The sequence below is a fragment of the Oncorhynchus mykiss genome, chromosome 14 (assembly GCF_057628025.1).
Source record: "Oncorhynchus mykiss isolate SJ-2025 chromosome 14, ASM5762802v1, whole genome shotgun sequence".
NCBI classification, from domain to species: domain Eukaryota; kingdom Metazoa; phylum Chordata; class Actinopteri; order Salmoniformes; family Salmonidae; genus Oncorhynchus; species Oncorhynchus mykiss.
This window is the reverse complement of record NC_143035.1, coordinates 26,294,204-26,318,631: the sequence shown is the minus strand read 5'-3', so window position 1 is coordinate 26,318,631 and position 24,428 is coordinate 26,294,204. Positions and strand designations below refer to the sequence as shown.

Below are 24,428 nucleotides of genomic sequence, written 5' to 3'. Positions count from 1 at the left end.
TACACCAGCTCTGTCAGGAGGAATGGGCCAAAATTCACCCAACCTATTGTGGGACGCTTGTGGAAGGCTACCCGAAACGTTTGACCCAAGTTAAACAATTTAAAGGCAATGCTAACAAATACTAATTGAGTGTATGTCATCTTCTGACTCACTGGGAATGTGATGAAAGAAATAATAGCTGAAATAAATCATTCTCTCTACTATTATTCTGACCTTTCACATTCTTAAAATAAAGTGGTGATCCTAACTGACCTAAGACGAGGGAATGTTTACTAGATTAAAATGTCAGGAATTGTGAAAAACTGAGTTTAAATGTTTTTGGCTAAGGTGTATGTAAACTTCCAACTTCAAGTGTATAAATATTAATTTAAAAATATTTAAAAATATTCCTTTATTACTTTCCCCAAACCTTACCACCCCTCCCCTAATTGGAGTAAACTAATGGACAACAACACTTAGGCTTCTACTTCCAGTGTGTACTTTGCATTTTTCCTATTTTGTTGCATTACAACCTCTAATTTAAGTGGATTTTTATTTGGATTTCATGTAATAGACATACACAAAATAGTCCAAATTGGTGAAGTGAACATAAAAAAATCACTTGTTTAAAAAAAATCGTACAAATAGAAAACTGATAAGTGGTGCGTGCATGTATTCAACCTATTTGTCATGAAGCCTCTAAATAAGATCTGGTGCAACCAATTACCTTCAGAAGTCACATAATTAGTTAAATAAAGTCCACCTGTGTGCAAAAGTGTAATATGATCTGTCACATGATCTCAGTATATATACACCTGTTCTGAAAGGCCCCAGTCTGCAAGGGGCAGCACCAAGCATGCGGCACCATGAAGACCAAGGACCTCTCCAAACAGGTAAAGGACAAAGTTGCAGAGAAGTACAGGTCAGGGTTGGGTTATAAAAAATATTTGAAACTTGAACATCCCACGGAGCACCATTAAATCCATTATTAAAAATGGAAAGAATATGGCAAGGAGGACATTAACCTGTCTCGGACAGATTTCCCACTTCCTGTTTGGATTTTTCTCAGGTTTTTGCCTGCCATATGAGTTTTGTTATACTTACAGACATCATTCTAACAGTTTTAGAAACTTCAGAGTGTTTTCTATCCAATACTAATAATAATATGCATATATTAGCATCTGGGACTGAGTAGTAGGCAGTTTACTCTGGGCACGCTATTCATCCAAAAGTGAAAATGCTCCCCCCTATCCCAAAGAAGTTCATCAGAGAGGCCACATAGAGACGAAAGATAACCCTGAAGGAGCTGCAAAGATCCTCAGCGAGATTGGAGTTTCTGTCCTTAGGACCACTTTAAGCCGTACAATCCACAGAGCTGGGCTTTACGGTAGAGTGGCCAGAAAAAAATCCATTGCTTAAAGAATAAAATAAGCAAACACAGTTGGTGTTCGCCAAAAGGCATATGGAAGACTCCCCAAACATATGGAAGAAGGTACTCTGGTCAGATGAGACTAAAATTGAGCTTTTTGGCCATCAAGGAAAACACTATGTCTGGCGCAAACCAGACTCTCATCACCCCTAGAACACAATACCCACAGTGAAGCATGGTGGTGGCAGCATCATGCTGTGGGGGTGTTTTTCATCGACAGGAAACTGGTCAGTATTGAAGGAATGATGGATTGCGCTAAGTACAGGGAAATTCTTGAGTCAAACCTGTTTCAGTCTTCTAAAGATTTGAGACTTGGACGGCGGTTCACCTTCCAGCAGGACAATGACCCTAGCCTGACAGCTAAAGCAACACTCGAGTGGATTAAGGGGAAACATTTAAATGCCTTGGAATGGCCTAGTCAAAGTCCAGACCTAAATCCAATTGAGAATCTGTGGTATGACTTAAGGATTGCTGTACACCAGCAGAAGGCATCCAACTTGAAGGAGCTGAAGCAGTTTGCCTTGAAGAATGGCAAAAATGCCTGTGGCTAGATGTGCCAAGTTTATAGAGACATACCCCAAGAGACTTGATGCTGTAGTTGATGCAAAAGGTGGCACTACAAAGTATTGACTCTTGTCGGGGGTGAATTGTTACGCACGCTCAAGTTTTCTGTTTTTTTGTTTTATTTCTTGTTTGCTTCACAATTAAAAATATTTTGCATCTTCAAAGTGGTAGGCATCAAATGATTACAAACACCCCAAAAAATACATTTTAATTCCAGGTTGTAAGGCAACAAAATAGGAAAATTGCCCAAGGTGGTGAATAATTTCACAAGCCACTGTACATAATTCCTCAATTTTATGGACACAGTATATTTTACACTAGTTATTTTTTGTTTGTTTTTAGTCACATTCTTCAACTCCACTCAGCCCCTCCCATCTATCTCTAAATACTATCCAGACTAGATTTCTATTTGCAATATATCTTTCAACTGTGCTTGATGTTTCACAAAAGTTCTGAACCTTTCCATTCTCATAGATTCTACATATTGTAAGTTAAAGATAGCTTTTTTTGCTTAGAGTATAATTATATTATTGATTTAGTACTTTTTAAATCACCCAGCAGTGCTATTTGCAGAGTTAGCTCCAGGTAAATGTTGCAATTCTTCTGCAATTCCTGAACCTGCGACCAAAAACAAGCTACGTATGGATTGTACCAAAACAAATGATCTAATGATTATGTCTATTCGCAGTAAAATCTACTATGGAGTGGTTGTATCCCCCATATATATACATTGGGGCAAAAAAGTATTTAGTCAGCCACCAATTGTGCAAGTTCTCCCACTTAAAAAGATGAGAGAGGCCTGTAATTTTCATTATAGGTACACTTCAACTATGACAGACAAAATGAGAAAAAAAATCCAGAAAATCACATCTTTTTAAGTGGGAGAACTTGCACAATTGGTGGCTGACTAAATACTTTTTTGCCCCACTGTATAACATTCTATTGGTTGCGAGAATTGTGTATAATAATTTACATTTAAAAACTCGTTTTGAATCCAGCATTGTTTTTTAGATTGAAAATCTCTTCCCAATTATTTTGCAATCTGTATGGCACAGCTGTCAATTGTTTGGATCTTAAATGAAACGGGTATACTTTTTTAAATTTATCACAGTTTTCTTTAGCCAATTTTGGTCTTTAATGCAGGTCCGACAGACAAGTTTACTTTACTTTTCCCCTTTCCACTTGCCTCTTGCATTTTTGCTGTAATGCTGCAATTAGTTGGTTTTAATTTTGAGTAGAGCAGACATTTCCTTATATTTTTGTTAACTGCATGTGTGACATAGCCCCACCAGTCTTATTTATGATATAATTTACAAAGATGTAGTATATCGTTTTTGTCAGCGATTGGGTGCAGAGATGTAGCGGAGTCAGGCGCAGGACACAGGTTTTGAGCAAAACAACGGAGTTTACTCAAAAAGTCAAGCAAAAATTCCAAATAGGAACATACATACACACTAGCACATACAACAACCACTAAAGACACCAACAATCACAGACAGAACAGAACTGTATGCCAGAGGGTTAAATAAGGAACATGATATGGGAATTGAAACCAGGTGTGTGTAATACAGACAAAACAAAATGAAACTGAAACATGGATCGGTGGTGACTAGAAAGCCGGTGACGTCGACCGCCGAACACCACCCAAACAAGGAGAAGGGCCAACATCGGCAGAAGTCATGACAGTTTTTATTTCATCAATTGGTATATTTGAGTTTCACCACAATATTTGTTCTAAGATTTATTTTGTATTTTCTAGTGGATTAAACTAAATTGCCCTCAGAACAGCGTACATTTGTCATTGCATGAACTGCAAAGTGTCTAAGCTATGCTGGCCTATGTCGTCCCCTGGGAAACCCAACTACCGAACCATCCAATGATGGGATTTATAAATAAATGATCTGGTCTCCCGAAGGTACTGATCTCTTTTGGAAAGCTCATATTCTGATCTTGCCATTAAAAATGTATGGTCCACAGATCTAATTGAATCTGAACAACCCTTTAACTGGAACAGAATATGGAAAAATAGGACCTTAGCATCCTGTAATCCAAACTGTCAACATATACATTTGAAGTTTGTTTACAGACAATTTAACACCAAGAAAATGTTCTTTATTTGTTGTGGGGGGAGGGCGGGGGGGATTGTAAGGTGAGACTCATGGGTGGGAAGGGGACTGATGGCAACCTCGGTTGTTGGGTGGGATGGGAAGGGGACTGATAAGCAACCTCGGTTGTTGGGTGGGATGGGGAGGGGACTGATAAGCAACCTCGGTTGTTGGGTGGGATGGGAAGGGGACTGATAAGCAACCTTGGTTGTTGGGTGGGATGGGAAGGGGACTGATAAACAACCTCGGTTGTTGTGAGGGATGGGAAGGGGACTGATGAGCAACCTCGGTTGCTGGGTGGGATGGGGGACTGATAAGCATCTTCGGTTGCTGGGTGGGGTGGGAAGGGGTTGGTGTCTTTTTTTAGATGGGGGGGGGGGCTAGGCTGGATGGGAAACAGCTATTGTTTGTGTACCTGAAAAAATGACAAAAAAAATAAAAAGAAGCATAGTATGGACATCATATATTACATAAGTCTGCAAATTGACATTTCTTAAGCTTCTACTCTAATTTCTCTGAAGAGCACCATTAATAACTGTGATACCCAGAAGGACTTCAGTCTATTTCTCCCTTGGAAACAATTAGGGCTGGCATCACATCTGAATGAAATTGTCCACTCCCATCGATTTATTTATTAATGTCTTCATGCTAATCATTTCAAAATGAGCACGGCAATGAAAGGTAACTAGGCAACAAACCATTATAAATCCAATCTACCAGAGGGAAATTAGATATTTTCATTTATTTTAATTGGAGTGACAATTTGTTTGTTCCATCCATCTGATATTGCATCCATTCATCCCCTGTCCATTCATTCATCCATCATCCATCCACCCTTGGTTCTCTCAGGTCGGCACGATGACACTGCAAGATTCTGCCATCACCTTTCTTCATATCACCTGTAAATATGTAATGGTGGTGAGTACATTTGACATCATGCTCAGTGTTTCCAGATCTGTAAACACATGCTCTATTCAGGAACAATTTCCAAGGTTGACAAGTGGGCCCAAGGTCCCCCTCTATAATGTTATTCACCCATCCACAATTAATTCATTTACCCAGGTCCTTCAAATGGCTTCAAATGTGGCCCTCACTTTTTTGTCTCTGCGCCGAGGTCCATACTGTAGGTCTTGACTAGAATCCCTTTTCATTGTCCACCTTTAATCTTTTCACGTTTGAATGATCGACTCCAACAGGATTTTAAAGGCCTAATTTAATCCCCCCCTAATTTCAAAGTGACTGTCACATCACCAGAGAAGAGGATGAGAGAAACCGCCGGCTTTGGCTTTCTGGCCAGAGAATTGGATGGGGGCAAGAGCTAAGCTTGTCAGAACAGAGGGAGGTCAATGATAGACTGACTTGGAGCCCTGCCTGGTTACATATTCAAATGCACAGGCTGTGTATTGCTCACACTATGTGACTAATCAATCCTCTATGATGATAATTTTTTTTCTGGTGCTAGACGTGAGCGAATCATAATGGTGTGCTCAATTCTAACAAAATGGCCCATCAGGCTTTGCAAACCTGCTTTCTTTATATTCATTGATTTTCAAAGCCATTTACCGTACATACTGCTTTCTCCCCAACTCTGGTGGTAAATGGTCCAAGCAATCTGCTGAAAATATGTTCTCTCTTTTTTTCTCGAGTGATAGTCCAGGCCTCCACGTGGGTTTGAAAAGTTTGAAGGCATTAAACAAAACAAAAGAGTCATGAATAAAAACCAAACAGACCAATGGAATGTGTCATTTCAACCAACCTATGCAAGTAATAAAAAAGCAAATAGCATGGAAATCATCCAAGATAAAATTGAGGTTTTTATGTTCTCCTCCCCTTAAAATCCCATGTGACTACGGAATATCTTGTTTTGCATTATTGCCAGCTGTTGACAGTACAGGCCAAACCAGTAGTCTGCACTGAGCTACTAGCAATATGTAAAATGTCAATCTGTATTTGTGTGTCTCTCTCTCTCTCTCTCTCTCTCACACACACACACACACACACACACACACACACACACACACACACACACACACACACACACACACACACACACACACACACACACAAACAGAGGAGGAATGCAGATAGAATGAGGGAGAGAGTGAAGGAGTAAGAAAAAAAGAGAGGTGTTCTTATAACACAATGCCAGTTTGACCATGACCAGATTGTTTTTGTATACAATCTCTGATTTGGCAAGGCTAAGTGAAAAAGAAGCCTGAGATGCAAATATGTGTTATTGATTCAAATGACAGCTTTTGTGGATGTAAGTGCCAGCCGAGGAAAGAATTGGCTGAGTGCTGTCCATTCGCATTCGAGTGAAACACAATTTTCTGTAATAAAACAAAAGCATACAGGTAACTGCCAAAATAAAGGAAACATTTGAGTAAATGAGGAATACAAAGTATATTGAAAGCAGGTGCTTCCACATAGGTGCAGTTCCTGAGGATTTCCTAAGTAATTAACGTCCCATCATGCTTAGGGTCATATATAACAATGCTGAGCAAGCCCAGTTGCCTATTATTTTGGCTACCATGGCTATGCTCCTATAGGATGACAATGTCCCCATCCACAGGGCATGAGTGGTCACTGAATGGTTTGATGAGCATGAAAAGTATGTAAACCATATGCCATCGCCATCACAGTCACCAGATCTCAACCCAGTTAAACACTTGTGGGAGATTCTGGAGTGGTGACTGAGACCGTGTTTTGAAATTCCATCATTCCACCAAATTATGGAATTTCTCGTGGAAGAATGGTGTCACATTCCTCCAATAAAGTTCCAGACACTTGTAGATTCTATGCCAAGGAGCATTGAAGTCTTTTCATATATTACACATCGTCATTGTGTACCACCTAAAAAGAACAACAACAAAAATGACCTAATGATATTTCTAATCTTCACACTTTTATTTTCATATTAACTGTGTTATTTATATAGTTATTGTGGTCAATCATTTCTCAGATACATCCTTGAGAGTGTCACAAACGTCTGGAGTGGTGGGTGCAGAGTCAAATGCAGAGAGCAGAGGATACTGGGGAAACTGACTTTATTAAGATTCCCAAAACCAACGGCCAAAACAACGGGCAAAAAATCAACAGAAAATAGTCCAACCCAACACAGGGCACAAACGGACAGGAACACAGCACGCACAACCTGACTAACAGAAAAACAATCCCGTACAAAAAATAGGCGGCCTAACAGGCTTAAATAGACATGAATCAAGAAACAAAATAAGAGACAGGTGCAACCAATAAGACCAAACAAACAGGGGATCGGTGGCGGCTAGTAGACCGGCGACGACGACCGCCGAGCGCAGCCCGAACAGGAAAAGGAGCCAGCTTCGGTGGGAGTCGTGACAGAGAGAGTATTTAACGCTTACAAACATCTTAAGCATTTTTAGTAGGACAAAGTGGTCTACTCAATATGCAGGGCTCAATGACCACATTCACCTTACTTTCCCATAGCCAGACTATACATGTGATCTTGGCCTAAAGGCTGCCTCATTATGAATCCCCTTACACACTTACTCAATGTCCTTTTATTGAGCTACACTATCAATTGTAGATACTTGAGGATGATTTGGATGTAAGCTGCAAAAAATGCTAATATTGGAAATATTGACTTGCATTAGATTTGAAGGACAGCCTTTGAAAACAGTGATCAGGTAAACAAAACCAAAGCATCGATTACTGTCATACCTTGTCCATATATAACTTGGATGTTAGGGGTGACAACCAATGAAAATCACCTTGAGAAATATATGAAACCTTGGCGAATAGCTGAACAAGTGGCCATCTAGACTGGTCGGTACCAACCGTTGAAGTGAGGCTGACCTACAGTTTACTGTAGGTATACACTACATGTCCATGTGGAAAGCCAGAACTAAAATGGCAGCAGAATGTTGAATGGAATTTGTCAGGAGAAATTAATTCAACACATATGGGATTAACTGATAAATAACATCAGGTTTGTCACAAAATGTTGAATAGAACTTGTCAGGAGAAATGAATTCAACACATATGGGATTAACTGATGGTAACACAAGGTTTGTCATCGGAAGAGCAAATTGGGTTTTTGTCTCCCCTGGTATCTGTTTTTGTTATTGTGGACATCCTTCTGTTTTTAATTGCTAGGGACATATTGTTGGAACTGAATAACACTTACACGTAGGCTTCATTTATCACCCCTGCCGTGTCATTTTCCAGTTTAAATACTGTCTGTTTTTTGTTGTTTGAATGTATTAAATGTGGATTTGTTTTTTTCACCCCCTGGTTCTTAACTTGCTGTTGTTTCTCTGACAGGGGTTTACAGAGAGAAGTGCATTAATGCTTTCTCACTTAATCCCATGGTCCAGATTAAAAAAAGAAAATGGCCGGTCTCCAGCCTAGACGGCTGTAATTCGCAATGGTATCTAATGGGGGTGGATTTGACCTGGATTATCTGTACGTCTGCAGTGGGCATGATTAATCCCTATTGCTCATCCAGGGTCAGGTCTATGGAGAGTGGTGGGTGATGACAGTCAAAACCAAAGCACATGTTTGGTAGACAGTACATGTTTTTAAATTAGTACAACATGATTTTAAAGTGTACTTTCAATATGTTAATTATGGAAGTGCTGAGTAAGTATAACTGAAGTGTACATTAAATAAATCTAGAAAAAAGGTACTAGACGTGACAAGTCATATTGATGCTAAATATTGATTATGTCTATCAGAAACACTTAAAGGTGGAATCCTTAATGGTGAAACTGTCCCTATTACAAACAAAGAAGTCACTGAAAACAACAACACTGTTTTTTTCCTTCAGACATCATTGCATGTGCGATAAAACAGCAGAATATGTACTGTACTTCTCACCTCCGTTTCATCCACAAAACAATAACAAAAGCGCTGGGGCGGACAGTGGCACTGTTTCCCCTAATACGGATTCCATCAACCATACTTGTTTTTCAGATGCAGTCATCAGTGTTACATTTGATAATAGTCATAGGAGAGTGGACAGACACAAAATGGTTGTAAACATCGGTAGTTACAGAGCCTTCAGAAAGGATTCATACCCCTTGACTTATTTCACATGTTGTTGTCTTACAGCCTGAATGAAAAATACATTCTCACCCATCTACACACAATACCCCATAATGACAAAGTGAAAACATGTTTTTAGACATGTTTGCAAATTCATTAAGAATGAAATACAGAAATATCTAATTTACATAAGTATTCACACCCCTGAGTAAATACATGTTAGAATAACCTTTGGTAGCGATTACCACTGTGAGTCTGGATTGAACAATATTTGCATATTATTATTTAAAAAATATTCAAGCTCTGTAAAGGTGGTTGTTGATCATTGCTAGACAGAAATGTTCAAGTCTTGCCATGCATTTTGAAGCCGATTTAAGTCAAAACTGAAACTAGGCCACTCAGGAACATTCCATGTTGTCTTGGTAAGCAACTCTAGTGTCTCCCAGTCTATTTTGGAAATCAGACAGTCATTTAGGTTAGTGCTCTGGAATAACCACAATTTTGTTGATCCATCCTATCACAGCCATTCAAATCTTTAACTGTTTTAAAGTTGACATCGGCCTCTTGGTGAAGTTCCTGAGTTGTTTCCTTCCTCTCTGGCAACTGAGTTAGGAAGGATGCCTGTATCTTTGAACTGGGTGTATTGATTCACCATCCAAAGTGTAATTATTAACTTCACCAAGCTCAAAAGGATATTCAGTGTTAGCTTTTTTATTGTGACCCATCTACCATCAGGTGCCCCTTTTTGCGACACATTGGTAAACCTCCCTGGTCTATGTGGTTAAATCTGTGTTTGAAATTCACTGCTTGACTGAGGGACCTTAGAGATAATTGTATGTGTGGGGTACAGAGATGAGGTGATCATTCAAAAGTCATGTTAAATGCTATTATTACACAGAGTGAGTCCGTGCAAGTTATAATGGGACTTGTTAAGCACATTTTTACTGCTGAACGTATTAAATTCAGGCTGTAACAAACATTTTTGGGGAAAAGTCAAGGGGTGTGAATAATTTCTGAAGGAACTGTACAGTATACTGGGAACGGGGATACCTAGTCAGTTGCACTACTGAATGCCTTCAACATAAATGTGTCTTCCGCATTTAACCCAGCCCCTCTGAATAAGAGAGGTGCAGGGACATTACTCAATGGCAGAACAGCAGATTTCACCTTGCTGTCTCAGGGATTCAAACCAGAGACCTTAACAACTAGACTACCTGCCGCCTCGTGTGCAAAAGGGTTTTGGATCATCATAACAGAGACAATAACCATCCTCTACTCTTTTAAACTTACACCTATGAGAATATAAAATAATAATGGATTTGTGGTTGACTACCTTACTGTGTCAACATACTACAGTTATTCACACCAAATTTCAATTTGTTTGGCTCCTGAGGTTTTTGAAATTGGCCATTTCCAAATGTTTCTCCTCATTGCTTTTACAGCTGTTCTCTGGGCCTCTGAATGCTTACTGTTGTGAAGTGAAGAAAATTGTCCATCCAAAAATGGCCTTTTATGACTGTGAGGAAATTAACTCTGTGAGGGGTATATTTATTTTCTCCGAGGTCACTTTTATATTTCACTTGGCAAAATGTTTGAACTTCACCAGGTTTTTATGCCAGCAAAGTTTATGTCAGATAAAAGTTAATGACAGGCCTGAAACGATAAACTTTACAAATGTCTACTAATCAAAATACGCTAGACAAGGTGGAATATTTTTGTGTCAGTGAAATTCATTATTTGAGAAATGTCGGTGGAACAGCTTTTATGTGCAAATATTGATATAAAAACCATCATATCGAAGTAAACTTGGAGTCACGCAATGACATGTTTTGTGGTCCTCGCACTACGACTCGTTGGGAAAGCATGAAGTTTCCTATTGGCTCCAGTTTAAATAAATGAACTTCACAGGGTGGCGAAAGTGAACAATGATGAGCTTGATGCTTCCTTCCAATGAATATTCAGGATCTTATTCTGGTGGCATAATGATTTATCCTTGGCTGTCGTTTGACAAAATAATTGTGTACTTTGTCCATAATAATCTCATCACGTAAACTATCACGTAAGCTATACATGTGCTCTAGCAAACAGTGTGCAGGTGTGTGATACCACTGTAAGCGCACTCCTTATTTAATGCAACAAAAATGTGGGAAAACCATCAATGGATTTGAAAATGCAATGTAAATCTATTTAACCTCATAAGGTATTTCCATATGCACTACATCATCACACACAGCTTTTTATCTGCTTCCACACTCATCTCAGGGGGGAGAGGCGCATATTGTTTAGATGCTGTTTTTTTTATATATTTGCATGAAAATCTGTCTCCAATTGGAGGGAAACCTAGCTACAGGTAGTGATATCTCATATATGTGCATATACAGTCTTTTTGTAAGCAGATTTTTACCTGTGTTTTTTCATATTTTGTACGTTTTATGTGTCTGTATTATCTACCAAGACGTTCAAAATAAGCCTCAACCTATCCGGTGTGTCGTTTAGTCAAGCCACTCAGTCAGTGTTGACTGTTACCAGACTAAGACATGAGACATGACCTATATTACAATATGATGGCCTGGAGTCTTTAGAGAAAGACAATCTGTCTTAACTGTCCCTCCCTCCCGCTCTCCCTCCCTGCCTTTTTCCTTCCATCTATTTCTCTCTCCATCGAATCATCCAAATCAGATTAGTGATGACATATGCTGTAGCCATTAGGTTCACACACACAGAGCCAGGGGGGCTAATGCCACCAGTGGACGCGCCTGACAGAAACCAGCAGGAAGATGGAAAGTCCATCTCAGACAGGCCCCCAGACACACACACACACCACACACAGAGACACACACTCACATACATACGCACTCACGCACACACGCGCACGCACACACATACACATACACTCAGCGTTAGTATTGGTCGATCAGATGGGCATTAGTATGCTTCATTCCTCCCTATATGTAGTGGGAGTGTGGTAGATGAAAATAGTATGTTCTTCACACGTCTGTGTAACTGTGCTGTCCTGTGGATTTGGTATAACATGTGGCTATATGGCTGGATATGACTGCCGTGGTTAAAGAGTGGTTCGCTTGGTTTCATTTATGTTATTAAGGCACTTGTCCCACTGCTGCATGGAGGCTGATCTGCTATGTGGCTCTGAAAAGTGGGGCCTTGTATGGGCAGTGAGAATGTAAAAGTGGCCACATTAGCTCCATAAAACATTCCATTTTCATCATTTAGCAGACACTCTTATCCAGAGCAACTTATAGTAAGTACATATATTCTTCAAATTGGTCCCTAAGTGGGAATTGAACCCACAACCTACCAACTGAGCAACATGGTTAACTTATTTTATGTCCAGTACAAGACGGAATGGGTCAATGGCCTTTTAAAACATAATGTTATAGGCCTATAGTTGAAATACATTTTGCAGGCTAGGCTGTGTTGCTCTGCTGATCAAAGCCAGTAATCAGATCTGTAAGTCTCTATACATGACAATAGTACATATTGAAGTAGCCGATTTAACCCGGTGGAGGCTTTTGATAACACTACCCACAATGTGGTTCCCATGCTTCATTTTCCAATCATAAGGGAACGGAGTGGCAATAACATCAAAGGTTAATTCAACATGGTCCGTAGTCTGTGGCATGGCCAGCAATGGTTGGCCACTAATCCCTGGAGCCCAGAACTAAAATGTTGTGTAATTGCGTCATATAATCAATTAAGTTCTGTGGAGAGATGTATGAGAAAAGATGCTAGAACGAGGGGTGGAGGCAGGGCAGTAGCACCACCCCCCACGCTCTGCAAATTCTGGTCAAGTCTATGGTCGACATGTCCCATCCCCGTTCCGAATTTATAAACACGCCGCATCTGCTAAACCGTGATTTGTTCAAATTACCAGTGATGGAAAATATCTGTACACCGGAACAACTGTTGCTCGTTAGTCGTCACATCCCACGGTCTTTTGACAAACATTACGGTACCTCATATGTTACTTCATCTGTCCACAGGAGATTAGTTGGTCACAGACATGGTTGGAAGAAAATGGTAGGAGTTATTTCCTGGGTCATCAGTCTAATATAATGTGATAGTCAATTTACATTTTCTGACATTCATTGTCTGATGTATACATTTGAAAAAAGAAACCTCTTCTGCCCTAATCTTTGAGGTATTCCCTAGTAATGTGGAGTAAAGAAGTAAAACAAATGAATTTGAAAAACATCATTGGTGTTTTAGTATCTGAAACAGTCAGTTGAGAAGGAGGTCAGACAGGTGGATTGCACAAGGAGTGCATTTGTACTGAAGAAAGGAGCAGTGCTGATTATTGTGGAATGAAAAAGTTGAATGGAATTTGGGTTGCTCAATGTTCAGAACAGGAAAATAATAGTAGAAATGACACCTAACATTGAACCCTAAATAGAGTAAGTGTCATTTTTGTAATCTCCTTGGATTTGTAATTTTTGCCTGTGTCTGTGTTGCTCGTCTTTCACAGAAAAACAGGGGAACATATCAAAGGAGAAAAGGACAAGCTACACAGCATGGGAGTGAAGGGGTTTCCCTTTCTTCGGATGGATAATGTCACCGGAAAGCAAATGGATTGTGTTTCTTTTCCCCTTCTCTCTCCTCTCCTAATGCATTATTCCTCTCTTTCCTCTACGGGTTGCTCTTCTACCTATTACCTCAGGTGCATCGCAATGAAATGTTCCCGCCGTAATGCGTGTGACAACACATAATGAGATCAAAGTGAATCCTGTGATGTAAACAGAGAAAATGTACATCAAAGTGCTGCTATCTATGCCTCTTTTACTTACACACACACACACACACACACACACACACACACACACACACACACACACACACACACACACACACACACACACTTTTCAGGTGTTGGTGCAGTTCAAAGTAAAACAAGTTGTGCTGTGGGTGCACACATAGTAAAACAGTGTTGTTAAGACTTTGATCCAAAATGGCCAACGTGGCTGAGCAGTTTCATTCTCCTCCTGTTAGATCCAAGGAGAGGAAGTGTCAGTCAGTGGCTCATCTCTATGGCAGAGAGGTATAATTACAGAACATCTCATAAACACACCCTCTTCTGTCACAAGGCTAATGGCGAGAAATGATAGGGAAGCTAGGAATTATGGTCATTAGTGTTTGTTTATGCATGCCGGTGACAAGCCAATCACGTCCATCATCAGGCCGGAACATTGGACACACGGTCTGGGAGCTGTCAGAGCAAATTATGCCCAGCGCTGGACAGAGCGTGACGGGCGCATGAACCTGGTGACAACACACACACACTCAGGCACGCCAGACACACACACACACACACTGGCTATCTCACACATTCACAAGTGGACTCTCTCCCAGTCTCCAACTCATTCAAAACACACATCACACTCAAATACAACAATGTTATTGTTTATCATGTCAATCATCTCCATTGTTCGAACAAGAGATTAATTTATTCAATACTAAATTTAAAAAATGTATTAGTAGATTAGCCATAGCCCATAATATAGTTTTCTGTATTAGTAGTATAGCCATAATGGCACGACTTCCGCCGAAATTGGTCCCTCTCCTTGTTCGGGCGGTGTTCGGCGGTCGACGTCACCGACCTTCTAGCCATCGCTGATCCATTTTTCATTTTTCCATTGGTTTTGTCTTGTCTTCCATCACACCTGGTTTCAATCCCATCAATTACATGTTGTGTACTTAACCCTCTGTTTCCCCTCATGTCTTTGTCGGTGATTGTTTGTTTTATGTTTTGTCCACGTCATGTTCTGGTGTGAGACGGGTTTTGTAACCTTTATATTTATTTTGTATATATTGACTTTCTGATTCTTTTTGGCATTTATTAAACTGCTCTGTTTATACCAAGTTCACTCTCCTGCACCTGACTTCCCTGCCACCAACACGCACCCATTACACATAGTGTCACGCCCTGGCCTTAGTTATCTTTGTTTTCTTTATTATTTTGGTTAAGTCAGAGTGTGACATGGGGGATTTATGTGTTTTGTCTGGTCTAGGGGTTTTGTATGTTTATGGGATGTTTTCTAATCTAGGTGTTTATGAAAGTCTATGGTTGCCTAGATTGGTTCTCAATTAGAGGCAGGTGTTTATCGTTGTCTCTGATTGGGAACCATATTTAGGCAGCCATGTTCTTTGGGTATTTTGTGGGTGGTTGTCTTCTGTCTTTGTGTCATTGCACCAGATAGGACTGTTTCGGTTTTCACATTTGTTGTTTTGTATTTTGTAGTGTTCTCGTTTATCATCTATATTAAACATGTTGAACACTAACCACGCTGCATTTTGGTCCTCCTCTCCTTCAACGGAAGAAAATCGTTACACATAGCCCATAATGTAGTTTTCTGTATTAGTAGTATAGCCATAGCCCATAATACAGTTTTCTGTATTAGTAGTATAGCCATAGCCCATAATACAGTTTTCTGTATTAGTAGTATAGCCATAGCCCATAATACAGTTTTCTGTATTAGTAGTATAGCCATAGCCCATAATACAGTTTTCTGTATTAGTAGTATAGCCATAGCCCATAATACCGTTTTCTGTATTAGTAGTATAGCCACAGCCCATCATACAGTTTTCTGTATTAGTAGTAAAGCCATAGCCCATAACACAGTTTTCTGTATTAGTAGTATAGCCATAGCCCATAATACAGTTTTCTGCATTAGTAGCATAGCCATAGCCCATAATACAGTTTTCTGCTTTAGTAGTATAGCCATAGCCCATAATACAGTTTTCTGCATTAGTAGTATAGCCATAGCCCATCATACAGTTTTCTGTATTAGTAGTAAAGCCATAGCCCATAACACAGTTTTCTGTATTAGTAGTATAGCCATAGCCCATAATACAGTTTTCTGTATTAGTAGTAAAGCCATAGCCCATAATACAGTTTTCTGTATTAGTAGTAAAGCCATAGCCCATAACACAGTTTTCTGTATTAGTAGTATAGCCATAGCCCATAATACAGTTTTCTGTATTAGTAGTAAAGCCATAGCCCATAATACAGTTTTCTGCATTAGTAGTATAGCCATAGCCCATAATACAGTTTTCTGTATTAGTAGTAAAGCCATAGCCCATAACACAGTTTTCTGTATTAGTAGTATAGCCATAGCCCATAATACAGTTTTCTGCATTATTAGTATAGCCATAGCCCATAATACAGTTTTCTGCATTAATAGTATAGCCATAGCCCATAATACAGTTTTCTGCATTAGTAGTATAGCCATAGCCCATAATACAGTTTTCTGCATTAGTAGTATAGCCATAGCCCATAATACAGTTTTCTGTATTAGTAGTATAGCCACAGCCCATCATACAGTTTTCTGTATTAGTAGTAAAGCCATAGCCCATAACACAGTTTTCTGTATTAGTAGTATAGCCATAGCCCATAATACAGTTTTCTGCATTAGTAGCATAGCCATAGCCCATAATACAGTTTTCTGCATTAGTAGTATAGCCATAGCCCATAATACAGTTTTCTGCATTAGTAGTATAGCCATAGCCCATAATACAGTTTTCTGCATTAGTAGTATAGCCATAGCCCATAATACAGTTTTCTGTATTAGTAGTAAAGCCATAGCCCATAACACAGTTTTCTGTATTAGTAGTATAGCCATAGCCCATAATACAGTTTTCTGCATTAGTAGTATAGCCATAGCCCATAATACAGTTTTCTGCATTAGTAGTATAGCCATAGCCCATAATACAGTTTTCTGCATTAGTAGTATAGCCATAGCCCATAATACAGTTTTCTGCATTAGTAGTATAGCCATAGCCCATAATACAGTTTTCTGTATTAGTAGTATAGAAACACTTATCTCCCTCACTAGCTTTAAGCACCAACTGTCAGAGCAGCTCACAGAGTACTGCACCTGTACATAGCCCACCTATAATTTAGCCCAAACAACTACCTCTTTCCCAACTGTATTTAATTTATTTCTTTATTTTGCTCCTTTGCACCCCATTATTTTTATTTCTACTTTGCACATTCTTCCATTGCAAAACTACCATTCCAGTGTTTTACTTGCTATATTGTATTTACCTTGCCACCATGGCCTTTTTTGCCTTTACCTCCCTTCTCACCTCATTTGCTCACATTGTATATAGACTTGTTTACACTGTATTATTGACTGTATGTTTGTTTTACTCCATGTGTAACTCTGTGTCGTTGTATCTGTCGAACTGCTTTGCTTTATCTTGGCCAGGTCGCAATTGTAAATGAGAACTTGTTCTCAACTTGCCTACCTGGTTAAATAAAGGTAAAATAAATAAATAAATAAAAATATAGCCATTGCCCATAATATATGCTGTATAGCCTACAATTATTTCCATGTACTGTATATCCACACTTGAATGACAAATTCCTGGAATTTCAAAATGATCATTTACATAGCTAATATTATTTTAACGTTCTGTTACCAAACTAAACCTGCTGCAAGCTGTTGAGCATAAAGCTTTGGTAGACTGTAACAAAGGTTCTGGTTTGTGAAATGGCCTCCTTTTCTGGCTGTGGAATTCTCTCTCTCTTAATTAACTGATAAATGGTGTCCCAGAAGTATGTTGTGTTTTTGCTTACAATGGTATGAAACCAAGACGACACGGCCAGGATCCAGTTTGGGAAGAAATTCTGGCTTTCGAAGGTGTATGGCTCTGATTGTTTTGGAAGCGTTCGTTCTGAGGGCGTTTTGGAAGCGAAGTGATGCTCTGATTTAGTGAAACCTTTGGTGTTGATTGAAGTGTTTGTCCGTTGAGTGCTTGGGAGCTGACCAGAGCAAGTGGAGTCTGTGTTTGTTATGCTTCCTTTATCGGGATCATGTTTAATATTCAAAGTGTAAATAGGACGAGATGTGTGATCCATGTTCAACTTGAGGCAAATGAGCTAGGCTCCCTTGAGGCTTGAGCTGCATTGAATCCTTTCCAGCTACTACACAAACCACTTGAAACACCAAAATACACACTTAACCACACAGACACAAACACACACTGTATGAGATGAGACAATGCATGGTATTTAAAATATATATATATATTCACAGATCCATCAACGTAGGATGGATGTTCACCAACACTAATAATGAACAGCACATTAACACATTTGCACACACTATGTAACAAATATCCACACTCATTCAAATCATTATAAACACATAATAGTCATGCAAACGTACTGCCTAACACACTCAACAGAGCCTTTTGAGTGGCAGAAATCTTCTTATGACAGACAGAGATCATGTTAAAGCTGCTTTGACAGTGACATGATAAAAATCACACACACACACACACACACACTCACACACACACACACACACACACACACACACACACACACACACACACACACACACACACACACACACACACACGCACGCGCACACACACACACACACACACACACACTCACTAATACTGCAGTATTTTAAGGATTCCAGGTTCAACTCCATCCCTTTCTCCAGAAGTGCCGTATATATCCCTCTTCCTACCAACAATATCCCAAGGATAAGGATAAAAGGAAATTAAGTATAAACCCATCTTAGTTTTAAAGAATGTATCGTCATCACGAGCTTCAACATAATACTGTGGCTGTCAGACATCTGCTGAGGAGGGGGTTGAGAATGGATGTATCGTGCTGTTGTTAGAGAGAGGTCCTCTGGTGAGCAAAATAGTGGTCGTCCATCTGGAAAGAGCTTGGATGGATCAGGCTGTTGTTAGAGGGAATGTGCTTGGATGGATCAGGCTGTTGTTAGAGGGAATGGACTTGGATGGATCAGGCTGTTGTTAGAAGGAATGGACTTGGATGGATCAGGCTGTTGTTAGAGGGAATGGACTTGGATGGATCGGGCTGTTGTTAGAGGGAATGTGCTTGGATGGATCAGGCTGTTGTTAGAGGGAATAGACTTGGATGGATCAGGCTGTTGTTAGAGGGAATAGACTTGGATGGATCAGGCTGTTGTTAGAGGGAATGGACTTGGATGGATCAGGCTGTTGTTAGAGGGAATAGACTTGGATGGATCAGACTGTTGTTAGAGGGAATGGACTTGGATAGATCAGGCTGTTGTTAGAGGGAATGGACTTGGATGGATCAGGCTGTTGTTAGAGGGAATGGACTTGGATGGATCAGGCTGTTGTTAGAGGGATTGGACTTGGATGGATCAGGCTGTTGTTAGAGGGATTGGACTTGGATGGATCAGGCTGTTGTTAGAGGGAATGGACTTGGATAGATCAGGCTGTTGTTAGAGGGAATGAACTTGGATGGATTGGCCTGTTGTTAGAGGGATTGGACTTGGATGGATTGGGCTGTTGTTAGAGGGAATGGACTTGGATGGATTGGGCTGTTGTTAGAGGGAATGAACTTGGATGGATTGGCCTGTTGTTAGAGGGTTGGTGCTTGGAGGCATCGGGCTGTTAGATGGGATGAGCTTGGCTGGATCAGGCTGTTGTTAGAGGGAATGAGCTTGTGTTGTGTGTTTGTTTTGGTGTGCCTAATGTGTTGGTGCTTGTCCATAACTGCATGTGTAATTGTGTGTTTGCCTAACATCATGGGACTGTGTCTACATGTTTGTTTCATGTTATTGGCTCTGTGCGTATTGTGTGTGTGTGTGTGTGTGTGTGTGTGTGTGTGTGTGTGTGTGTGTGTGTGTGTGTGCGTGCGTGCGTGCGTGCGTGCGTGTGAGTGCGTGTGTGTGTGTGTGTGTGTGTGTGTGTGTGTGTGTGTGCGTGTGTGTGTGTGTGTGCGTGCGTGCGTGCGTCTAAAGGAGCCTGTACAGAGGAATGAGCAGGCCATGTCAGCAGTAACGATGGATATTGTTCAGTGCCATCTGTCACCTAATTAGAGTGACAAGGCCACAAGGGACATTGACAAGGCCACAGGGGACAGCAACAAGGTTGAACAAGCAAACACAACCACAACAACAATACCCCCACTACAAACACCATACAAACTATTAAAGATGTTCATTGTGAATTAAACCAGTTCTTGTTCTACAAAACCAGACGCTAACATGCTACGTTGTAAGCATAGCCCCACAACAAAATCAAACATTTACGTTGTTGACAATTCTACAGGTATCATTAATAATCAGTTGATAATTTTACCAATCCTAAACGACCCAAACAATGAAAGCATCTTACACTGCATGAGAAGCTACCCACGTCTTTCTGACAACTCGTCCTGGCAATCTCGTAGCTGAAATCACAGTGTCCCTCCGCCAATCTTTAGTAAATGATTTCAGATATCACCATTGATGTCTACTATTCTTACAGTTCTTTCGAGCCAATATAGTGTTACAAAAAGTTTAATTGAAAACAACACTTTGACCTAATCCAGAGATAAACTCACATCTACTGTGGTCCCCAGGATGTAGTGTATGTTGAATGTCTTGAGTAGCTTCCTGTATCGATCTGCTGGCATGGTTCCACACATTGTGAAAAGGAACTAAATTGAGTAGCTTCCTGTATCAATCTGTTGGTATATTACCTACATTGTGAAAAGGAAATAAATGCCTTCTGAGGAATAGATATTGAATGGAATAATGGAATAGTTATTGAATCTAATGTTACATCTAATGATACAACAGTAACTTTTCCACCAGCATAGTCCTTGTCTTGTTGGTAAACCCACATGACTTACACGCAACATATGTGCAGGAAGTGTTGGATAGCTTTAACACATTTTACATTTAAACATTGGTCAAATACTCATTGGAGGCAGAGAGGCTGTGATGATCATGATAGTAGGTTGTTTTATGTTTTCGTTGATGTATGAATATTGATTGACAAATTGATGCTGGACAAATTGAAAACCTCAACTGACGAGTGTGAAGAACTGCCAAAGTATTGTAACCAAGGGAATAATACAACAATAGAATGGAAGCAGTGTTTTCTCAATTGTAGCCTGTAAGTGCAGTGTCCCATCTTATTCATTATACTATGGTAACCTTAACCCAATGCCTACCAACCTCATCAAGAGAGTTCGGATCTTCTGGCGTAACAGCTAAGGTGTTGGATTGAGAGTCTGTAGACTTTATGATCTGAGCTACCCCCAAAATATACTGCAATACATATCCACACAACAAAGAAGAGAGCGATAACACTATACAAGAATAAAGAGTGCTTACTGTATGTATCATATGTAAAAAAAAAAAAAAACTAAACAGTAGCTTAGCACAGCAAATAAAGATTACTACATTTTCTCCATATGAAGACAGAATAAAAATGTACATCGAAACCATCGTATTCTCAAGACTTTATTGATTCCGGTCACAGATGCATTTCATATGAACTTGGATCGCCGCCCCCCCTGGGAGATTCTACATCATCATCATTCGCTGATTAGAGAATCAATCAGTCAATATGATCAAGCGGAGTGCTGCACATAGCCCAGGCGCTCTATGTAAACGCTCCGTATAATGGCTTTTCTCCAGGAACACTGCAGATTTATTTAGTGCTAAAGCATGAGTGACAGTGCCATGGCGAGTGATGAAGTGAGGGGCTCTCTGGGTTGTAAACATAGGCATAGTAAATGGTTCTGCCTGATGGAGTGAAGGGCTCTCTGGGTTGTAAACATAGACATAGTAAATGGTTCTGCCTGATGGAGTTTTCCCTGCGGGATGGGGCCCCGGGTAAGATACATGCATTTAATCTCTAATGGTGTCCTCTCAGCCATCTTCTACAGGAGCTATGATGCTCTACTGATTCAGGGGAACGTCCATCATCATCTGACCCCAGCCAGTGCAGGGCAAGGGTGAACACACACTGGTGAATACTCACGCAACATAGATATAAATGAAAATGCACACTGATTCACACGTTTTCACATTTGGGAATCCAAATGCTTGAGCACACAACAGATGGGTTGAAATAGTATTTGTTAAGCAATGGAGCCAACAGAATAGTCAAAAAAGTGCAAAACCTGCCCATCTGACACTCCGTGCAGGCTCAATCCAATGCTCAAAGTATTTGAAAGAAAATAAATACTCTTTGAACCCACTCACCAAGAACAGCATATATAGTAGAATCTGTTGGGGAAGAGAGTGCCCCTTTGTCTCCTCTCCCTCTCTTTCTCCCCCTTCTTCAGCATCGGGAGAAGGGAGAGAAAGCAGTTTCTCAGATGTCTCCAAGTCTGCTCAAGTGGCAATCAACTTGAATTACTAATAGGGGACTGACTGGCACAATGATATTCCCTCCCTCTCCGCCTCCATTTTCTCTCCCCCTCTCGCTCAGAAAAAAACAGCCTTGTTACAGTAGGCCTCCTCGATCAGCTCACGTCGGAATGCACCAAACCTTGTCTTGCATGCCATGTTTCCCACTCGCTTTCTTCGATACATTTAAGTGGTCTGAAATCCAAATAATAATAATAAAATAGAGGCTGGCAGAGTGTCATAACAGGAGCCACTTTTTTGAAATGGAAAAGATGTGACGTTAATTTAGAATTCCTTTGGCTGACCTGACAGGGCATTCCTCAAGAAGACAAATGGATAATGGCTTCTGCCTGCCACTTGAAAGATATTACACAAGCCAGGGAAAGCCTATTCACATCAATCTCTCGCCCCCGCCCAGAGGCACTTCCAAAGGAGACTTTTCTTTGCATTCTGGGATTTTTATGGCCAAAGTTCTATTCATTGCCCACTGTTAGAATGTTTGTAACTATGGCACTCGATGTGTGTGTGGGAATGAGAGACAGAGAGGCAGTTGGGGGTGAGTGTGTGTGTGTGCTCATATGTGTAGGATAGATGGTTGTTTTCAAATGTTTCATTAACTTCATTGGGATAGGGGGCAGTATTTTCACGTCCGGATGAAAAGCATGCCCAAAGTAAACTACCGGTTTCTCAGGCCCAGAAGCTAGGATATGCATATAATTACATTAAGATTAAGATTTGGATAGCAAACACTCTAAAGTTTCTAAAACGGTTAAAATTATGTCTTTGAGTATAACAGAACTTATTTGGCAGGCAAACCCCAAAGGACAAACCATCCAGGAAAAATATTTTTGGAGTTCACTGTGTTTTCAATTGGATTTCTATGGGAAACTATACTGTTGAGGAACCTGGTTGCAGTACATGTGATCGATTATTTACGTTTTAGGATATCTAAGGTTGGATTAGGAAAGTTGTGTGAAATGTTTGGACCAAGTTTACAGGTAACTTATTAGATACTTTGTAGTCATGTTGGGCGAGTTGGAACCGGTGTATTTCTGAATCAAATGCGCCAAATAAATTGACATTTTGGGGATATAAAGAAGGAATTTATCAAACAAAAGGACCATTTGTGATGTTTCTGGGACATTTTGGAGTGCCAACAGAAGAAGATCTTCAAAGGTAAGGCATGAAATATATTGTTATTTATGACTTTTGTGTCGCACCTGCCTGGTTGAAATATGTTTTTCATGTGTTGGTATGCGGGGCGCTGTCCTTAGATAATCACATGGTTTGATTTCGCCATAAAACCTTTTGAAATCTGACACGGCGGCTGTATTAACAACAAGTTAACTTCTCTAGGATAAGGGGGCAGCATTCGGAATTTTGGATAAAAACATGCCCAACTTCAACTGCCTGCTACACATCCCCAGAAGATAAGATATGCATAATATTAGTAGATTTGGATAGTTTCGAAAACTGTTTGAATCATGTCCTTGAGTATAACAGATCTTATTTAGCAGCGAAACCCCGAGGACAAACCATTCAGATTTTTCTTTTGAGGTCACTCTCTTTTCAATGTGTTTTCATTGGGAATCCAGACCTTCTTGCAGTTCCTACCGCTTCCAATGGATGTCAACAGTCTTTAGAAATTGATTAAGGTTTTTCCTTTGTGTAATGAAGAAGTACGGCCATCCAGAACGAGGGTAACTTGAAGTGTACTGTTAGACAGAGGCGCATGACCAGAAAGCTAGCTACAGTTTCCTCCTGTAATGAACACAGATCATCCCGTCTTCAATTTTATCGATTATTTACGTTAAAACATACCTAAAGTTGTATTACAAAAGTAGTTTGAAATGTTTTGGCAAAGTTTACAGGTAACTTTTGAGATATTTTGTAGTCACATTATGCAAGTTGGAACCAGTGTTTTTCTGGATCAAACGGGCCAAATAAATTGACATTTTGGATATACACTGCTCAAAAAAATAAAGGGAACACTTAAACAACACAATGTAACTCCAAGTCAATCACACTTCTGTGAAATCAAACTCTCCACTTAGGAAGCAACACTGATTGACAATACATTTCACATGCTATTGTGCAAATGGAATAGACAACAGGTGGAAATTATAGGCAATTAGCAAGACACCCCCAATAAAGGAGTGGTTCTGCAGGTGG

At 40.0% G+C, this 24,428-nt stretch overlaps 2 long non-coding RNA genes across 2 annotated transcripts in view; one reads left to right on the top strand and one right to left on the bottom strand.

The window, feature by feature from the left end:
• LOC149978334 (uncharacterized) overlaps nucleotides 1-24,428 on the bottom strand; it is a 1,052,250-nt gene that overhangs the window by 517,025 nt on the left and 510,797 nt on the right. The gene's annotated exons all lie outside the window — the stretch shown is intronic.
• LOC149978335 (uncharacterized) lies at nucleotides 4,544-15,396 on the top strand. Its single transcript, XR_016486167.1, has 2 exons — nucleotides 4,544-4,995; nucleotides 13,586-15,396. It is a non-coding gene; the product is annotated as an uncharacterized LOC149978335 (long non-coding RNA).